The sequence below is a fragment of the Ixodes scapularis genome, unplaced genomic scaffold (assembly GCF_016920785.2).
Source record: "Ixodes scapularis isolate PalLabHiFi unplaced genomic scaffold, ASM1692078v2 PGA_scaffold4__175_contigs__length_147842914, whole genome shotgun sequence".
In the NCBI taxonomy this organism is placed as follows: domain Eukaryota; kingdom Metazoa; phylum Arthropoda; class Arachnida; order Ixodida; family Ixodidae; genus Ixodes; species Ixodes scapularis.
The window spans coordinates 87,781,033-87,800,170 of record NW_024609879.1 but is presented as its reverse complement, the minus strand read 5'-3'; the positions used below and the strand labels follow the sequence as shown (position 1 = coordinate 87,800,170).

The 19,138-nt window shown below is 45.4% G+C and overlaps 1 non-coding gene across 1 annotated transcript; it reads right to left on the bottom strand.

The window, feature by feature from the left end:
* Positions 1-13,931: 13,931 nt before the first annotated feature.
* Trnar-ccu lies at positions 13,932-14,004 on the bottom strand. The gene has a single exon. It is a non-coding gene; the product is annotated as a tRNA-Arg (tRNA).
* Between the last annotated feature and the right edge of the window lie 5,134 nt (positions 14,005-19,138).

Below are 19,138 nucleotides of genomic sequence, written 5' to 3'. Positions count from 1 at the left end.
TTGTTTAAATTGTATTTTCGCGCACAGCTGTGCTGTCGCATAGACCCACCTTGAACTCAGGTCACTTCTCAGAGTTACCGGCTGATGGAAGCATGCCGCGCCTGTTCTAATTCATCCGAATGAAGTTAATGACGAGGCACGTACAGCCTGATCGCAACACTGGGTCAAGTTATAATAAAAAAAACCGAAGCGGTACGTCAATAAGGCCTCGGGTTTTATTTTGAGTGGGTCCAACAATATACATATATATATATTACTATACGCCGCAACGCCTTGCTGTGTTTGCGCGCCTCTGTCGATGCCGTCAAAGCGGTAGAATTGCAATTCATGCACGCGCGTCAGTAACCCACTTTTAATTTTATTAGTGAAGAAAGGGATCTCCAATCGACTTGCATTTGCGTTGGTTGTAAAGCGTCCTCTTTTTTTAAACTTATTTTTATGTGACCTCAAAATGATAATTTTGAACAGTGTTCCGATGCACAACAAATAAAAAAAAAATTGCGTCACTATTTGCTTTGTTAGCTGTTTAGGTACAATTAAACTTGATATATCTTGAGTCTGTGTGCCAGGAGAGCATCGTCAATATTCCTTCACTCTCTCTCTCTCTCTGTGCAAGAAAAGATTACTTAATTTTAAATTTCAGCCCTGAATGTTTAGTTATTGGCCTCTGTGACGTGCCCTGTCCTCGTCCTTTTTATGCTGCTTTCAATTTACACATCTAACATTGCCAACACACTCTTATTGGTTGACCGAGGAATGTCCGGGTTAGGTGTTTTAGAGTTACTTGGAAAGTTATTATACCTGTTATAGGTTAACTACATCATTTTAATAATATAAAAAAGAACAGGAGTACGGCCGTCAGTGTAAATCTCTTTTAGACTATGCGCTCAAGCGAGTGCTCAATACGGGCTGCGATTATCTGCCTCATTGGCCCTCATGTCTTTCGCTGCTTACTCGCCTCCTCTTGTAAGCATCGAGAAACAAAATTGATAGAAATTACTGTGACAGCGCAGGCGAGCCGGCGTGTATATTAACAACTTGGATGGATTGCCCGAGACTGCGGCGAAAAATCTAAAAATATTAACTGTGTATGAGAGATGCCTCTTTCTGTTCACGGTTGATGTTTCTAGTTTTCTCGACCCAGTCTCCACTAATGTATCAAGATGAAAAATTGGCTAATAAGCTTAGTGAGCTGAATTCTCAAATTTAAACTTGTTTAATGAATAGTAACTGCATAATCGGGTTTATTTTGTTGACCCCCACGAAGAAAATTATCCTAGCTATTATATTAGGAACATCTAACATCGCCAACACGCTCAAATTGGTCGACCCAGGGAGGTTCTAATGTCTAATTTTGTGACGCCCTTAGGAAGTAATTATGCCTGTTGTGGGCTAACTACATCATTTTAATATTATATAGAAAAAATAAAATACAGCCGTCAATTTCTTTTCAATTATGCGGTCAAGTCAGTACGCAATAGGGGCTACAATTATCTGCCTAATTTTTCCCCAAGTCTGTTGCTGCTTGCCCGCTTTCTCCTGTTAACATCGGGGAACAAAATTGGCGGGTAAGCAAAGTGAGCTTGGTTCTCAAATAAGTATTTTATTTAAAAAAAATGGTAACTGCGTATTCGGGTTTCGTTTGTAGACAGCCATGGAGAACCATCGTAGCTATTACATTAGGCACTTATCGTAGAGCGTCAGTAGACAGTTTTAGTATAGCCTTGCTGGCTCTTACGTACGCAATACGCAATAGTATAGCGTACGCTAAAAATGACCTGCTCGGACCGAATTTAGTTGTGCGTTACGTTTTCGAGTGAACACTGCGCATGATCTTGGTTAGATTTGCTAGAGCTGCAGAATTCCGCGTGCTTACAGCGCAACCATGCTCCTGGAAAGAAATATTGAAAATGAAAACGTGTCCAATCATTTTATTTCAAATTAAACCAAGCCGCAGCTGCCTCGTCAAGCGCGCTTTTCTGCGGGGTACAGAAGCTACGAGTAAAGCCGGTTCAGACACTTGCGTTTGAGTGCGTTTGACTGCGTTGCGTCGAGAACCGAAAGCGAGTCACCGGCACATCTGTGCTTCGTGTGAAGCGTGCAATCCAATTCAAAGAATCATCTTAGCACGCGATATAAGTAGCAGGGATGTCCTGGTTTCTCGCTGCCGCAACGCCGTCAAACGCAGTCAAACGAAACTGTCTGAACCAGGCTTAAGAGTGTGTAGCCAAATTCGATCACGGAGCCTCCGTCAATCTTCCCTTGAAACGGCACTTTTTATCAATGCTATCGCAGAATGAAATTCATGACCTACTGATGTCCAGTACATAGCGAGAACTTCGGCGATCTCTTTTAGAGTCACTCGCCCGTCGGCGATGAACTGTGCGAATAGGCTTAGCGTTGAGCAGATCGCAGCGTTGACGCACATTCCAAGCAGCGAACATTTTCACTGTGCACTCCTTCAGCTGCACGGCGATCTGATTCGACCACCGTAGGTCCCGGAAAGAATTGCCGAGCTGAACACCACGCAATTTCACGCAACACAGAACTTCGAAAACACCACGTCGCCTTTGCTGCGCCAGTCGAAGTAACCGCCATCTTGAAACTGGCGCTCTCGTTGTGTCCGAGATCTCTCGAGAACGTCCCGCAGAACCCGCTAGCCCGCCACGCAAAATCCCCAGCGTTGCGTGCGTACGCAATACGCTAGCTCTTCTATTGCGTTCTGCGCACGCGCACTCCCGACTCGCAATGTCATTGCGTACGCAAGGCTTTAGCGTACGATCCACTAAAACTGTCTAGTGTCGGATTGCGGGCCCCACGGGCGCCAGCTCATACCACCCCCAAGCAACGCAAAACCCCTGCATGCTCTCGCGTGTGACCTACGAAAACTCCTTATTAATGTGACAAGCAAGCGTAGCTGCATTACTGAATCACGCGACAAGATAGAGGAACAATAATTAAACCTGTTTTCCGCACAGCTGGCGATTCATGCTTCCGGCGATCTTTCTTGAATCACCTCCCAGGAACTAAACAAAACTTTTCGGGAGGTGGATATCTTCCTGTGTAATACGATGCTGTGACATTTGGGTGCCTTTTGCATTCGGTACGTTACTTTACGAAGCGCGAGGCCAGCACGACAAGCGCACCAGCCTCCCGCGTCGTCTGCTCCTCGTGCTTCTAACAAGTATCGGCGCGCCTCGTGAGGGGAAGGAGTGGCGCTGCGTATGCGCAGCGAAACTTCAGCCGCACAGCCCATTTTCTTTTCATGTGGTTATGTTGGACATATTTCCCATTTTTTGTTGCCGTGGAAACACTGAGAGTTAAGCCTCCTTACCACAAGCACAGTATAGACAAGGTTTCGGGTGTGGTCGCCGCAGTGATCACTACGCGTCCCAAGATTACGGGGGACCATAACCACTCCAAAGGCAATGCAGATCTGCATCTCACAGACGGCGTTCGCTGACTCCCCCACGACCACGCACTACATCGCCCATTGCAGAGGGAAGTTGCTCTGAGCAGTCCCAGAGGCGAGAACGGCAAATACTTTCACATCTTTAAGTCCTCGTCCAGTTACCCGAAATATGATTGATGTAGTTATTGACGGTTTGCGCACTCCAGTATTAATTGACACCGGCGCTGCAGTTTCAGCTTTTCGAGCTAACCTTTGTCGGAAGTTGAAAAAGTCGTAACCCCGTTTTCTGGTTCCCCATTTAAAGCTGTTGGTGCACAAATCAATGTCCCAACCGGTGTCTGTACAGCACGTATTGTCATTCAAGAAGTGTCTTAGTGTGACGAAGCTTGGGCTTTCGCCGGGTTCGTAAAAACTTCGATTCTTTGATTCATTGGATTAAGCGCGGTTCATACATATGCACATGTTCGTTTATTATATATATATGATTATTTTTGCTTTGTTTAAGCGTAGGCCAGGAAGGACTAGGAGGGTACGGTAGGAGTCCCATAATGCAAGGTGCGTGGTGTTTGTTTCAACGTGAAACATTTTTGGCTAGTTGCTTCGGATTTTGTGAAGCCGCATCTTATGAAGCCGCGGTCTGTGACAACACATGACGTCACACTTTCCCCAGTAAACTTAGCTAGAAACTTGACGCCACGGGAGCTCAACATCAATTCAGTTTCCCCGCTGAATTTAGGGGGGAAATGGGGTCACAAGGCTTCGTGTCACGTCACCTATGAACAAATTCAGTTTCTCCGCGAGATTTAGCGGGAAAATTGGCGTCAGGTGACCTCAACACCAATTCGATTTTCCGATAAATTTCGCGAAGAACTGAATTGGTGTTCAGGTCACGTGACGTTAATTTTCCCACTACATTTAGCGCAGACACACCGACGCCGAAAGCGACGGCGACGGCGACGGCGATGCCAACGCCGCTGAACCCGGAAACGGGCGCCTAAAAGCAGCGCCCTAACAAATTGCAGAGGCAGAAATATAACTGTCGAAGAAGTAGGGAAGCTATCGATGATTTAAACCTCGGAAAATCCCCCTGCCCAGATGGCCTACGTGCGACTTTCTACAAGGAGATCAAGCATCAGATCTGCCCAATATTATATCAAGCATATTTGGAATCGTATGCAGAAACAATTCTGCCTCAATCCTTTACCCGTGCACATAAAGTTCCGATTCCCAAAACAGATGACAAAATAAAACTGAGGCAAGTATCTGCTTAGCGTTCGATCAGTTGGACACATGCTGATTATAAGATACTGATGAAAATATTAGCTAGACGACTACAGCATGTGATAACAGATATTTTGGGCTCCACCAGACGTGTGGAATAAATGGACGCACAATAGTATCTAACATACACACAGCAAGAAGTATTCTTGAATGTTGCGTTTGCGTTCACAGAGTAGTTGCCATGCTACATATTGATACAGGAAAAGCCTTCGATCAGTTGCCGCATGAGCTCCTTTTTGCAATACTGGAGCATATAAACGCTGGATCGATTCTACTTGAAGGAGTACGTCTGGCGTACAAAGGTAAAAAAAAAAAAAAAAATAGGGGGGATCGGTGGCCGAGTGGGCTAGTGCACACCAGCTCGGAGCACGTGGAGCGAAAGCTCGCGCTGCAGAACCCAGGGATCCTGGGTTCAATCCCCACCCCTGCCCGTTTCGATCTGGATGAGCATCATACCGGCGTGCGGTCGTGTATCACTACTGCGTGGTGCACGTTAAAAACCCCAGGCTAGCGGTTGTACTGCACCGGCTAAATTGCTTATCTACAGCTGGGAGACTCGCCGCTCCTGTGAGGCAGGCCAAGTTCTAGGCTGTATAAACATACACACAACCCAATTATTATTAAACAAAAATGTCAGTCAACAAATCAAAGTTGGCCGTTCTGTGCGCCGAGGTTGTCACCTGTTGCCCCTTCTCTTTGACATCTTTATTGAATCTTTTTGTATCAGAATATTAACAGCAAAATTACTCGTGGATTTACATGTACTGCGGGAATACGAGATATATGTTTTGGCATATGCCGATGATATAGCCGTGTTTTGTGTAGGCACAATAGGTTAACAGCGGCAGTGTAGATTCTCAAATAATTTTGCAAATATAGTGGAAGTGCTGTAATTAGGCAGAAATGTATTGGCCTCCAGATCGACCTTATAGTCAGTGACAGTTTAAGAAAAGTTTTCTCGCTGGGGTGGAGGAAGCAGACGAAATGCTGAAGAGATTAGGTGGTTTCCTCCTCTCCTCTTTAGCATTCCGACTGCTTCCCCTCCCCTGCCCTCCTAACTGACTATATTCGTGGCGCTGCTGTCACGCTATCATCATCATCAAAGCGGGGATAGAAACATGGCCGCCCCCATAGGCTCTCCAGTTTCGCGCTCAAGACTGTACGTTTTTGCGTTTATTTTTCGCACAGTATCGGTGGGAAGACAATTTTAGCGGAAAGTGGTGCGGTAGCATTCGGTGCTTCAGTGAAGATCGAATCGTGTTACCAGCGTACGGCCTAAATTTAAATAATCGTTCGTGTGGATGCGTCGTCTGCTCTAGGCAAACGTTGGAAAGCATGGATCACCACGACGAATGCCTGTCTCCGAGTGCTCTTTTAAGAGATGTATCGGTTCACCACCGTGAGAAATCAACAAAGCAATGAATTCCAACCGGGATAACATAAACAAGTGTACTATGGGCTATGAAATCGCAGATTTTATGCTGTTATTCTTTTCAACTTTTAACCTTTGCAGTAATATAAGTATTTAGCCTGAAGAGAAGTTAGTGCTGTATTGAAAATTACCGTGCAATTGAGTTCCGCTGCAGCCAATGTTTCTCTTTACTGTACCATGGTGTGGGTAAATTTTTTGAGGTCGGAACAAGTCTACTACGTTGCGATGAGGAGAGAGTGACTCTTCTAGTTGCAATCTGGAAACTCTTCGTTGGCAGAACCACTGAAACAAGTGAAACAAACCATTCTAATATATCCGCCGCGAGTGGAACAAACGAGTGCAATCGAGCAACGCAATAGCGTGCGTGTTAATAGATGCTTTTCTCGGTAGTGTGAGTTCACCCGCTCCAATTTTCTCGGTGAGGGCCGCGGATGTCGAGACGCTAGTATTAAAAATTTCTGACTAAATAATCTTCTCTTCAAACACAGTAGACTCTGCAACTCCAATAAACAACCCGCATCACGACACAGACAGCATCGTCCTCAGCGACACTCTTTTACTGACAGGGCTAGTTACTCTCAAGAAACTTTCTAATCACCCTCCGCCTTCGCCTAACGCATATCGGGACTGGGCAGTTCATCGATTAACCTTCAGATTATTCGAGTGATGCTTTAATTGAAATATATCCTTACCTCTTAATCGGAAGTTTGTGCTAAGGGAAGTCAGGACAAGTAAAAAAATGCCTGCTTTAGTATTTTTTCACGTGTTTCTTTCGTTTAGGACACAAGTAAACCAGTTCAGCATGCTTGTGATTGTCATCGAGGCCTGGTGATTATACTGTTTAAATAATAACTTACAGATGCATTCACTCTAAAAGGTTTTCTGTGTTTATGTCTGTAGGCGTCATAATGTGAAGCTTAAAATGGGAATGCAATATGCCATTTATGACATAGTAAAAATAGTAAAAAAATGTCTAGTTTTAACATCTTTCATGCAATATGACCGCTGATGAATCAACTAACGCATTTATCAATTCATTAGTTCATTAAAGGGTAGCGATCAGCCGGGCTAACTTTTTAATCAAACCACAGTTTCAATTAACATTTAATGTTTCATGAAAGCTATGGTCGGTGCGAAATAACAAAAATATGTGGGACCAGCGGTTATAATCCTCAACACTATGATTATGGAAGCTTCCGACTTAATAATAATCGTTTTGCTAAATTTTCATGCACGTCAAACGATACAACAGAACCTTTACTAGGAAGAAGCGACGACAAAAACAGGAAGCGTTTAATCAGGAGGGCTTAGCTCAGCCGGAAACGGGCTTAGGCCGTCAAGATTCATGCTTCTGAACGTGCGCCCGTAGCGTATACGACGCACGGAGGTATCCCCGCTTTCGCATGTTCCCCATTTCGACCTCTCGGTGGCGACACGTTGCGATCTCGAGGCGACAAATCTATGCCTAGTTTATTTGAAAACGTCAGCTGGGTTACCACTCCAATGGGACTTCTAAGTACCTAGAAGTCCCATTGGAAAATTACCGCGACAGTGAGGCCATATTGGAGGAAGCAGACAGTTGAACTATGCGAACAACCAGAGAAGTCTAAAGGAAGGAATTTGTGAAGGTTCGCACGTGCCACAGTTTGAAAAAAAAAAAAAAAAAATTCGTCAGCAAGGTATGGTACGCATTGTAGGTACTGCATTGGCTCGCGTATGAATGTACAAAAACTGTATCGTATTTTTGACATCTTGTAGACCCTGGGAGCGGACTAGTCGGACGAACCTCTTTCGACGCGTGAGGTGGGGTGGCCTATCATTGGAGCATTTACTTTTGAGGCAGGTTGTAAACCGTTTTCCCTTTCTCAGCGACACAAGTAATTCCGTTTGTACGTACGGTGTGTCAAGTGCGCCTATGCAGAGACTTGCCTGAAATTGTGGTTTCTTTGTATGTATACGGAGGTAGGATTCAAGGCTACCTACGCGAAATTGTTCAAGCCAGTCGGTTTTCGAGTACACGTTATTCTTTTGAATACGTAAGTAGCGCGCCCCGGCGTCATTTTGTAGACGTTGTGCTTTCTGTACCGCTGTACAGGTCTTTGTACTGCGGAGGCACCGGGAAAGATGTTCTCAAACGCGTAAAAAGGATGACAGTTTTACCCTGTGGTAAGCCGTCTTTCTTTAAAGGAGCGATGCAACAATTTTTGTACTGTGCACAAATACCGCTTAAAACGGATCCCTAACGTTAATGACCTATGAAACACGCGTTCGTTTTTCACCCCACGCAATAGAAGTCCCAGAAAAAATTTAAGAAAAATTAGCAGCGTTCACCCCCTCAACTCGCAGCCAGAACAAGCGGCCACGTGATCTGGAGCCGATTATATGCCGCCAGTGTTGATCATAGCCACGCGCTGGGGTTGGCAAAGCGCAGGACACGCGCTGAGTTCCAGACATTGTTATGGCTCGGCTGTTGCCGTCGTTGCAGCGATTGGACACGGGTCACAACCCGAAGGCTTCTCGAGCTAGCAATTGTCACGAGCCCAAGTCGAGTGCCCACGCAATGCTCGGGTCCAATCTATGAACCGCATTCAAGTATCGTCACTTGGGTGTACTGCGATCCCCGAGTTACGTCATGAAATTTTGCAGAAGGAGAGATTGAATGAAAATGATCGCTTTTGTCCTTGAAATTACACCGCAACAAGGAAGTTTCTGGCCAATGGCGTTGCGTGTGAGTATCCTTGAGTCCCAGGTGTGCCAGTAAGCTCGTGTAGAGAGAAAAACATTCCAATTGAATATCGTTGCACAGCTCCTTTAAATTACTTACGGCAGTTTTACCGGTTAAAGGCCGACCTGCAGAATCGTTTTCTGCCGGGCAGAAATCCGGTTCCCAGTGTCCTTCTCTACATTCCTTCTTGCACTCTTCTTTCCTCCTCTCCCCACAGGAGTGAGACTCTGATGGTGAATTCCACTCGTAGATCCGGAGCGCTTTCCGAAACCCGTGAGGGAGGCACAATTCCGTTCCCTGGGACCCGCTCCGAATTTACGAAAGGAAGATAAACTCGCATTTCTGGAGCGACCTCCCCCACACCCCTCCCCACCGCTTCCCCCTCCGCCATTCAAAATGGCCGCTGCTCGAACTTGTCAAGCCCACCAACGCCTCAGCCGACTGATCTTTCCGACCTACAAATAACACGCGACACAGGCCGGGCGAAATTATAGGTACCACGGCGCCCTCGTCGCAAATAACGACGTCCGCGTTCGGCACCGTCAGATACCTTTCGACTGCCTCGAAGCGGAGGGGCACGGTCAGCGACGGCCAGCGGTGGAGTTCAGATTTCTGGTACGACTTTAATAAACACAGAGGTAACAAACCATCACTTGCACAGTCGTTGTCAAATCTCTTCTTGCTTTATTGCACGGGAAAATGCCGGCGGAATGCAGTGTAAAAAGGAAAACAATCATTGGCTGCACAATGAACGGGCCTAACCTTGCGTCTGCCTCCGGATTTTCTGTCGTTCTTTCTCTCGTTCTTCCTCTCACGATCACAGATGTCAGCGCTTACGATTCACCACGCTCCACAGTCCCGACTTTGTATCCCTGATCTACGCGAGATAGAAGCGTTCAAGCCGTCACAATCCCACCTAAACAACGGACGCACCCGAACAGATCCAGCTCGACGACCCGACCGTAGCCCGACCGGCCCACCGACCTCGCCAACCTCGCCGCGCATGCGCACGAATTGAAAAGGAAATGATGTAGGGCGCTCTATCAACTTCCGGAAAGATCTGTGAAATTCTGCAGAGCAAGTTAGCGGGGTTTGAGTCGCTCCGTGGAGCGGGCGTTGCCAGAGATTTACGAGGGGAAGATGACCAGCTCGAGCCAGATCTGCGCGCGGAATATGCGCGCTCCAAATGAAGCGCTTTTGGAGCGCTCGAGATCTGCGAGCGGAATTCACCCTTAAAAACCCCCGGCAGAAAGGAGGAGCGTCTTCTATGCCTCTTTCTCGAATGAAAAGGAGGAATAGACTACTTCCATAAAGCCCTACATGCAACACGGCGCGCGTTGCACTCTGGGAACTAGTTGGCCAGCCAGGAAGGAGGGTGGCATGGTTTCGGTTTCGATTGACACGTCGACAAAAGAATATACACAGAGCGTGGACTATTAACGGCCGTTATCTCATGTTTTCTGGTCCCGAGAGCGTCATTTGTGGTCTCTAAACTATAATAAATGGACAGACCTTGAAGCTTTAGACAAGCCCGCGACGTATAGTTTGTCTTAACTCATGCTTGTTGTATTTTTGTACTTGAGCCTTTCTGTTAGCGTTCCAATCGAGGTATGTGGACGAGCCAGTGCTGGGAATCTCGACGCTGAGAAGCTCGGGGATCTTGCATATATGTACGAACCAATAAGCTGTAGCAACCAATAAGTATGCATACATCGAGCTCGCGCCTTTACATTAGTGTTGTTGATCAGGAAGTTTGTTTGTTTCGTGCATCCATAGACGAAAAATCACTTTTTGCAATTACTGTTTTTCTTAATACGCCTGAGTACGCGAGGTAAAACTCGGAGGCGCCATTGAAAAGCTCAATTTTAACACACTTCTAATCTCTTATCTGTACTGACCCGCAGCACTGCACGAAGTGAGGTCCCCACCCGCTTGCATTCCACTAATGTTCAACATGGCGTATGCGCATAAAGTTATCCTGCAATCATATAGGCACATTCGCACATACAGACCATTTTTAGAAAGCAAAGGTCGAGCACTTCTGTGAAGAATGTCGCACCGTTCGCCCGGAGTGCGCCGGACGGGCAAGAACCCCTATGCGGTGCGCCAAACGAACGAAATTATTCAAAGCGCGTTTGACAGTTGCTAATGGCCATAATATTTGTTATGTGTTTGCTTTCTTCCTGCCTGAGTATGTCGAGATAATTTCAGACACACCGTTCAGGCACAGATCAATTGGGCGTCAGTAAAAGCTCGTCCAAAAAGGCTTAGCGAGGAGTAGGGGACGCTTGTTAGGGCCTCCGTCGTAGCTAGCCGATCTCAGCGTTTGCAAAAACTTAATCTTCTATCAGCATAAAATTTGGGTGGGAGATATATGATGACACGAGGAAGACATCATAGTAACCTTTGTGCAGTAGCGAGGTCGAATTTATTGCGTTTCCTGAAAAGTTCATGCGTCAACGCTGGGCTCAACTTTGATACTCCTGTGAGAATTCGGCTTGCTTTTTGCCCAATGAAGTAACAAGAAGCGGACGTTTGGCAAACAAAATAGGTGAAAGGCTCCAGGTGAACAAATTTCAGTTCTAGTTCACTGGTACTAGACGGAATTATTGAAATTGAACTCAAAGATGCACTCGTTGGGTGAGGTGACTAAGCCACGTCTTACCACGTTTGCATACGCACTCATAATATCCGGTGTTTCGGGAACCAAGAAAAGTGCCCCGGTCTTCGTTTCGTATCGCTCGAGAATGAGTGCATTGTACGTTCGTGAAAAGTCAGATAATCGAAAACGCAAGCGGCGCGTTCGGTCGCGGCGTGATAGCATGAGATGAAGCTTCTCAAACGAAACCGAAACTGAGCGGCCAACTAGTTCCCAGAGTGCACTGCGTGGTATTTCGCCGCGATGGGGCGCGTCGGTTTTGGAAGAAGTCCATTGAGGGAGAGTTTCCTACTTTCTCCTTGTTGGTCGGTCTTTACGATATGGATGGAAGAAAAAGGTTTGTTCGTACCATGGGGTGTCAACTGCTTGGTGTGCAAGAAACCGAAGAGTGTAGAACACGCCGTCTTTCTGGATTGCTGGAATGCCATTTTCTTTTGGGACGTCCTGCAACGCACATTAAAGAAAGAGTTTCCGCCTAGTTCGCGTGGCATTAGGTACTTGGCTGTTGAAAAGGATGACGATGTTCCGAATGATCTCGTTATGCTCGTAGGCCTTCACCGTATTTGAAGTTCTCGCATGGCTGTACGTCATGCCGATATTGACATGCGACAGGCACACGAATAATTTGTAGAATCTGTGCAACAGGCCGTGGAGGTGTGGAAGACCCTGTCTGAAGTTTCAGAGTGAGCACCCGTCACAGAGAATCTTAGAGACTTGAAGCCCCTTTACCCAAATCGCGCTGACCATTGATCAGATAAAGTTTTTTTGTTTAATTACTTGTTTATTCATTGCTCATGTCAGAGACTGGCAACAAAGGAAAAATGGGAAGGGCGCGTGATTGGTGTGGTTGTCCTACTGTTGTTATTTGTGTTGTCCTGTATGTGTGTTTGAGTTCGTTGTACCGTAATTTTCCGTTCTTTTTGTGTATTTAGAGCATAATTAGCGAGGTAAATACAAGCGACAGAGTTCTCTGTAAAAACTTTGTTTGCAACCTGGAAGAAACAAAAGGTGTTCTTTCACAAACTTCTAAAACAAAAACCCTCTTTTTTTTACAAAGCTTCGTTATTTTTAAGAACAGGAACTATTTCTTCACACACTTCCAGAAAAAAAAAACGATTTTTTTTGCAAAAACTTTGATCTTTTTAAGAACAGAAACTGTTTTTCTACTAAGCTGGGCAACATGAGTGCAGTCATCTTACAGAAAGGGCAAAAACGGAAAAGATTTTTAACAAAAATTACGGAGACAGAGAAACATAAGAAAACAGGTCATTTGTGCCAAAAGGGCTGCCAAGCTTTCTTTGTTTTTTACACAGTTATTTTTTACAGTGTGGAAGCTCCGCCTTCAGCGCGAACTTCCAGCCCTTGCTAACACAAGTGTGAACGCGCAGGCACGCGCAACCAAATCACTGCGGAAGCCATGGCGAGCTCGCGCTGAGGGCGGAGCTTCTAGCCACAACTTAAGGGTGAACGGAGTTTAAGTATGAAGCAGAAAACAAATGCCGTCAATGTTTATCACACCTGCACACTTGTGTTGCCGAAGTCCAGGGCACAGGCCGAGTTTTCACATTGTTGAGGTTCGGCCATGTTTCGAATATTCCAGTTATTAGGCACGAGCCACTACCCGATTGCATGTCGAAGCATTCATAATCACAAGCCCAGATCTAATACTGACACAGTGCTCGTGTCCACTGAATGAACAGCATTTAAATATCTTCGCCACGGGGCGGGGGTAGCGAAATTTGATGACGAAATCATGCGAATCGCATTGTTGAAAACACCAACAATGCGATCCCCACAATTTGGCCATCAAGTTTTGCGAAGATGAGGCTGAACGCAAACGTCCGCTTTTATCCTCAAATTTACACGGCAAAAAAAAAAAAAAAAAGAAAGAAAAAGCTTAAAAAACAGGCATTGCTTAGGGGTATACTTGTGTCCCAATGATGCCGGAAAGCTTATATAAAGTGGGAAATATCCCTACCCAATATTGTAGCACCACAAGAAAACAATCACGCATTGAGACATGTAACACTCACACAATCAGGAAGGTAATGTTATCTTCCTGATTGTGGGGTGACCAACACACTCAATGTTCATTGAGTGTGTTGGTCACCAGTCACAACAAACACATTAAGCAAGGTAACACTCACTAAATAAAAAAAGGCATAAAATACACACATTGATGCTGGGGAGAGGAAAAAAACGCGAAGGAACACAAACTTACAACTAAAATATGGTAAAAAAAAACAGTCACGTCTAATTGCTATGAATGTGCTGATTAGAGAGCGACAACCTGACTTTGTTTACACACGTGGTGGCTGACGTGAACGCGAGTTGCCGCGCCACCGGCAATCGGCGCACGCCAATGTTGAACGCGAGGGTGGCAGCAATTCTTGAAAAGTTTAAAATCAGACGAAAAGATTCGTACCCTCGGCGGGACTCGAACCCGCAATCCCCGGTTTAGGAGACCGATGCCTTATCCATTGGGCCACGAGGGCGCACGGTGAATCTCGCTCCGGCTAAAGATAACACCGCCGCTGCTCTCCAGGAAGCAGTCGCCGCTACGAGCAGCAGGCAGGCGCCGCCTGTTGCGTCGACGCCAAGAAAACCCGCTCCTTCCGATCTGGGACACTCCGGGAGAGAGGGCGAAGCGAAACGACGAAGAGAGCGGGAGAGAGCAGGCGACTCATGGGGGGAGGGAAAGTCGTGCCAAACTTCAGAGTTACTTTTTTTTCCTTACCTTTTTTTTTTCCTAAGCTATACTACCGAGAGCACCTGTGGTCCAAATGCCCAAAGAGTCAAAATGTTCATCAAGTCCAAATGTACAGCAGGTCACGCAATACGCGTCAAATGCTCGTCGTGGCAAAATGTTCAAATACTAAAAATTTCAAAGAACGATATAATGCCCTGGGGTCAAAACGTTCAAAGAGACAAAATGTAAAAGGAGACTAAGTCGTCCAACGAGTCAGTGTCCACCGAGTCAAAATATCCAGAGTCAAAATGCCCAAAAGAGGTCGAAATTCCCACCAAGTCAAAATTTCCAAAGTAGTTCAAACGTTTAACGAGTCAGAATGTAAACAAATAAAAATGTCCACCGATTCAAGATATCCAACGATTCAAAATGCTCAAGGATGGCATAATGCCCATCAAGTTAAAACGTCCAACGAGAGAAGGCTTCTACGCTGTGGGCAACAGAAATTCGGTTATTTTACGCGAAAAACAAAAACCGAAAAGTGTATTTAAAAAAAAAATTACGGAAACAGAGAAACATACGAAAACGGATAAGATGAGACGAGACGAGATGGGGGTCCAAAGATGTCAAGGCATCCAACAAGACGAAATGTCCATAGAGTCGAAGAGACGAAATGTCCATAGAGTCGAAGAGACGAAACGTCCTATATTGCACATTTTGATCCGTTGAACATTTTGTCCCGTGGGATATTTAGACGTGCAACCCCCTCCCCCTTTCCTCTCCCCGAGAGAAGCAGAAAAGTGCGAGAAAGCGAAAACGCAAACCATAAAAATGCGTGTGAAATAAGTATGTCCTTCCCACCACCTTTAGACGTGTCACACGCAAACAATCCAAACAAGACGCAAAATAATATATATTGTTCGTATTAAGTTTTATTATATATATATATATATATATATATATATATATATATATATATATATATATATATATGAATTTTTTTCCCCTCGAATCGCCGGTTGTAACGGAGTTTTAATATTTATGGCGCATCTGTATGACCCGTTTCTGAGGGCATATGAATAACGATTCGATTGAATTAGTTATGCGACCCTCAAAATCCTCACAGTGCCAACAAAAGCCACGGCATGCCAGCTTTCTGTACAGTGTTGAAGCTATTGGCGACAATACGCTTTTAGATTCGAAGGGGTATTCGCACACCACTACTCGTTACTGACCTTCTCGTGGCAGAGCATGTCTTCCCGAGAACGTCACCAGAATGCCGTTATGCGACTTGTATATACAATAACTACTGTGGTAATGACTGGGGTGTAATTTCTTCTGCAGGACATGCCTCTTAAAGTGTTTTGTTTTAAAATATTAATTTTTTAGTAACTCAGCTAGTAGTTAGCTTATAAAAGAAGGTCTTATTTGTTTCGCCATGCAGCTTCTATTAATCTAATGAGTGACAGCCATTCTCGCTTAGCAAACTCTGACACTGGTGGATTGATTGAAGCTACTTCAAATGTCACGACAACCATGATTGAAATTTAAACACATCAAGTTAATTAGTTGATCGTGTTGAAATGTTTATGGATCTTGAGCTAAGCAAAAAAAAAAAAAAAAACTATCCTAGTAAAAGCATATACGAAAAACTAAATTCTTTTATTTAGGCGGGTATGCAGACTTTCCGTATAATTCATCCAATTTTATAAATTGTATTAGAAAAAAAATACTTAGGGTCATATCTCGAAAGTGATATTTTTGTACACGGGTTGTTGAACGTGCTGACGAAGATGATATGTTGAAACTAGTTGAAACCATTGAGCCGAAGCGTTGATGACTACAAGAAAAAACACTACTTTAATCACCGGTAACTGCGTTACTCATACTTCCCAATTCCAAACGAAAATCCGCGATAGAAAATGTAGCTCGCGCTCCAGCCCAGTCTAACTAACGTCCTCGTCTTCTTCTCGCTCCGCTGAAGAGTTTCTTCATCCACTCCCCAAAAGGAAACAAAGCTCATTTTTTAACCACTTTCTAGCCGTTACACAAGTTGTATTGGTCGTTTTGCAATCGCACCAGCGGGAAGTCGGATCTCACAGACTCGTACTCTTCCGTTTCTTCCGGAAAACAATGTTTTCACAACTCCCATCTTCCAGAGCTGGCGTGGTTGCTGGCTTTCGTGAAGAATAACCAGGTCCCCAACTTTGAGATGTCGGTTTGACCTCCTTCTCTTGTACAGTGATCAGAGTTCCATTAGGTACTCCTTTGACCATCGTTGCCAGAACGCTTTCAGGAAGTCTTTTCTGAGTTTCCAGAGCCTTCGCAGCGATTCTGCGTCTCCGTTTTGCAAGTCGGAGTCGGACGGTTTTCGTAACGACGTAAGTCTTTTCCCTGTCGTGAAGTGCGACGGTGATAGTGGCTGAGGCTCTTGCGCTTCACTGTACACGTAGGTCAATGGTCGAGGATTGATTATTGCTTCCACCTCAGTGAAAAGAGTCACTAACTCTTCTTCTGTCAGGACTCGTCGTCCGATGGCTTTCTTCAAAGAGTTCTTGACTGACCTGATCAAACGCTCATAAAATCCGTTCCACCACGGGGCACGTTCTGCAATGAACTCAGGGCCGGGCTTGGGGGTGGTCGACCTGTGCAGCCGCACAGGGCGCCATTCATAGGGGGGCGCCGAAATGGCCGCCAGATCATGCAGAGCTCAAACCTCGAGGTGATAAAAACAAAATAAAAAACAACCGGACCGCGTAAAACGCCCCCCCCCCCCCCCCCCCCCAAAAAAAAAAAAAAAAAAAAAAAGTAGAAAAAGGTGGTGGCGCTTGCCGTTTGGTATTTCGGGCGCAAAACCAACGACTTAGTTTTTGTTATAACTGGAGTCCATCAACTCGTAGCCACCTGCGGATGTTTTACTATAGAGGACCTCTTTTCCGTGAAATTCAAAGCGCCATGGAATGAATCTTGAACGACTAGGCAAGCGATCACCTCCGCACAGGTTTCAAATTACGTAGAATTAAGAGTAGTAAGTTGGGCGAGTTGGTATCGTTGAACATGGTTAAAATCGCGCACAAAGAGACGTGGACAAACGAGGAAGGAACACAGAACACAAAAGACGAAATTGCTTTTCGGAACTCAAGTGGAGTGACTACAGACAGTTTTCTTGAACTACTGCAGTTTTATTTAAATTCCACATTCGTCGGATGGCAAAACTATGTATTTTTACAAAAATCGGGGGTGTGTATTGGGTCTTGTGTCGCGCCAGTCTTAAGTGATATTTTTCTTGCGAGAATCGAAAGTGCCATTGCTTTAGCTATTAAGTCCACGCCTGTCACCAACGTGTTCAGATATGTAGATGATTTTCTTTTACTGTACAAAAAGACTGCGGATCAAGATTTAGTTACTACGATTATGGACATTTTTCATACGTGCGGTTTTGGGCTCACCTTTACTTTTGAGCAGCCTAACCAAGGGGCGTTGCAATTCTTAGACCTTTCCCTCTCATTGCACGCCGATCACTTGTTTTGGGCATTCTCACCACGTTCCAAAAAAGGTATTGTTCACTACACATCCTCGCACTCCAAGTTGGCGAAGAGAGGCATTGCTATCTCTTCCTCACCTCAGCCCTAAAAAAGTCATGTTTCCATGCCATTCATCGGAGTTTCTTGGGCCAGATCGATAGACTAAAATCTCCAGGGCTCCCGAATCAGGTCTTAATCGAAGTGATAGGAACGATGGTAAAGAATGTAAAAGGGGGTGAAAAAACTAGGCGCCCCATTGAAAAAAAACCGGGTGGTGGTTATGCCATGCCTACACAAAATATCGCATAACCTAAAACAAGTGGCCAGCAGGTATGGTGTGCCCGTAGTACTATCAGCCCCTAAAAAAATGCGACAAATTTGTTCTAAGGTTCGTGAAAAGGCGGAAAAATTATCAAAAAACACGTGCCACAAAAAACATGTGCGGCCATTTGTTCCCTGTTCATCGGGTGTTGTATATAGCATTCCTCTTTCATGTGGAAGATGCTATAGGACAGACGGGACGGTGTCTGAATGACCGGCTACGAGAGCATAAACTTGCTTTAACATCCAATGTAGGAGGTCACCTTTCGGTGCACTGTAAAACCTGTATGTGCACACCATCTTTAGAAAAAAAACATCAATCATTGGCCGCTTTAAAGAAAAACAAACGCGCGAGGTGCTCGAGGCGTTTACCATCTTGAGCCTGACCGATCGCTGCGTTAGTCAGCCGTCGCTATAGCTTTGAGCGAAAAATAAGTTGCCTTCTTGCGATCATTTGACTGCGGATGATCTGTTCCCCCCTGGTGACGTTGTTCCCTGTGAAAAATAGTGCTTCATCTTTCTCTTCTTCCCTTAATATACCAGAGTTGTGAGTGCGCGCCTGTTTGTGTTCTGTGTTCTTTCCTCGTTTGTCCTCGTCTCTTTGTGCGCGATTTTAACCATGGTCAGATTACGGGCGGAGCAAAATCTGACTCGCAAGAAGTGATGGAGCCAGCATGCCGCATTCTTAGCGCAACTTACCAAACGGTGGCGCCAAGCTGATCGGCGAGCAAATCAGTGTGTCGGAGGGAGTCACGTGGCAAAATGCAATTGAAACGGATTTTTGCTCTTAGTTATCCCGTGCTTCGCTCAGAGTCTCTGATTGGCTCGCAGAAAATGTAGGCTTCGCCCTTTGCGAAGTTATTCTGAGCCGAAGTATGCCTTCGCTCAGGAGGTCTGACCGGTGGTAAAATGAACCTGATTCCTCCCGACATTCGCTCGTTGTGGAGTCTCTAGCAGTAGGCTAAACGAACCGATGCCTCCTCGGCATGCGGTGAGAATCTGTGCCTAGAGGCTTCAACCCGACTGAAAATATTATGTCTAAAGAACTTTGGGTCCGCAGTGTTTTCTTTTTTGTGTGTATGAGCGACCAGCGAC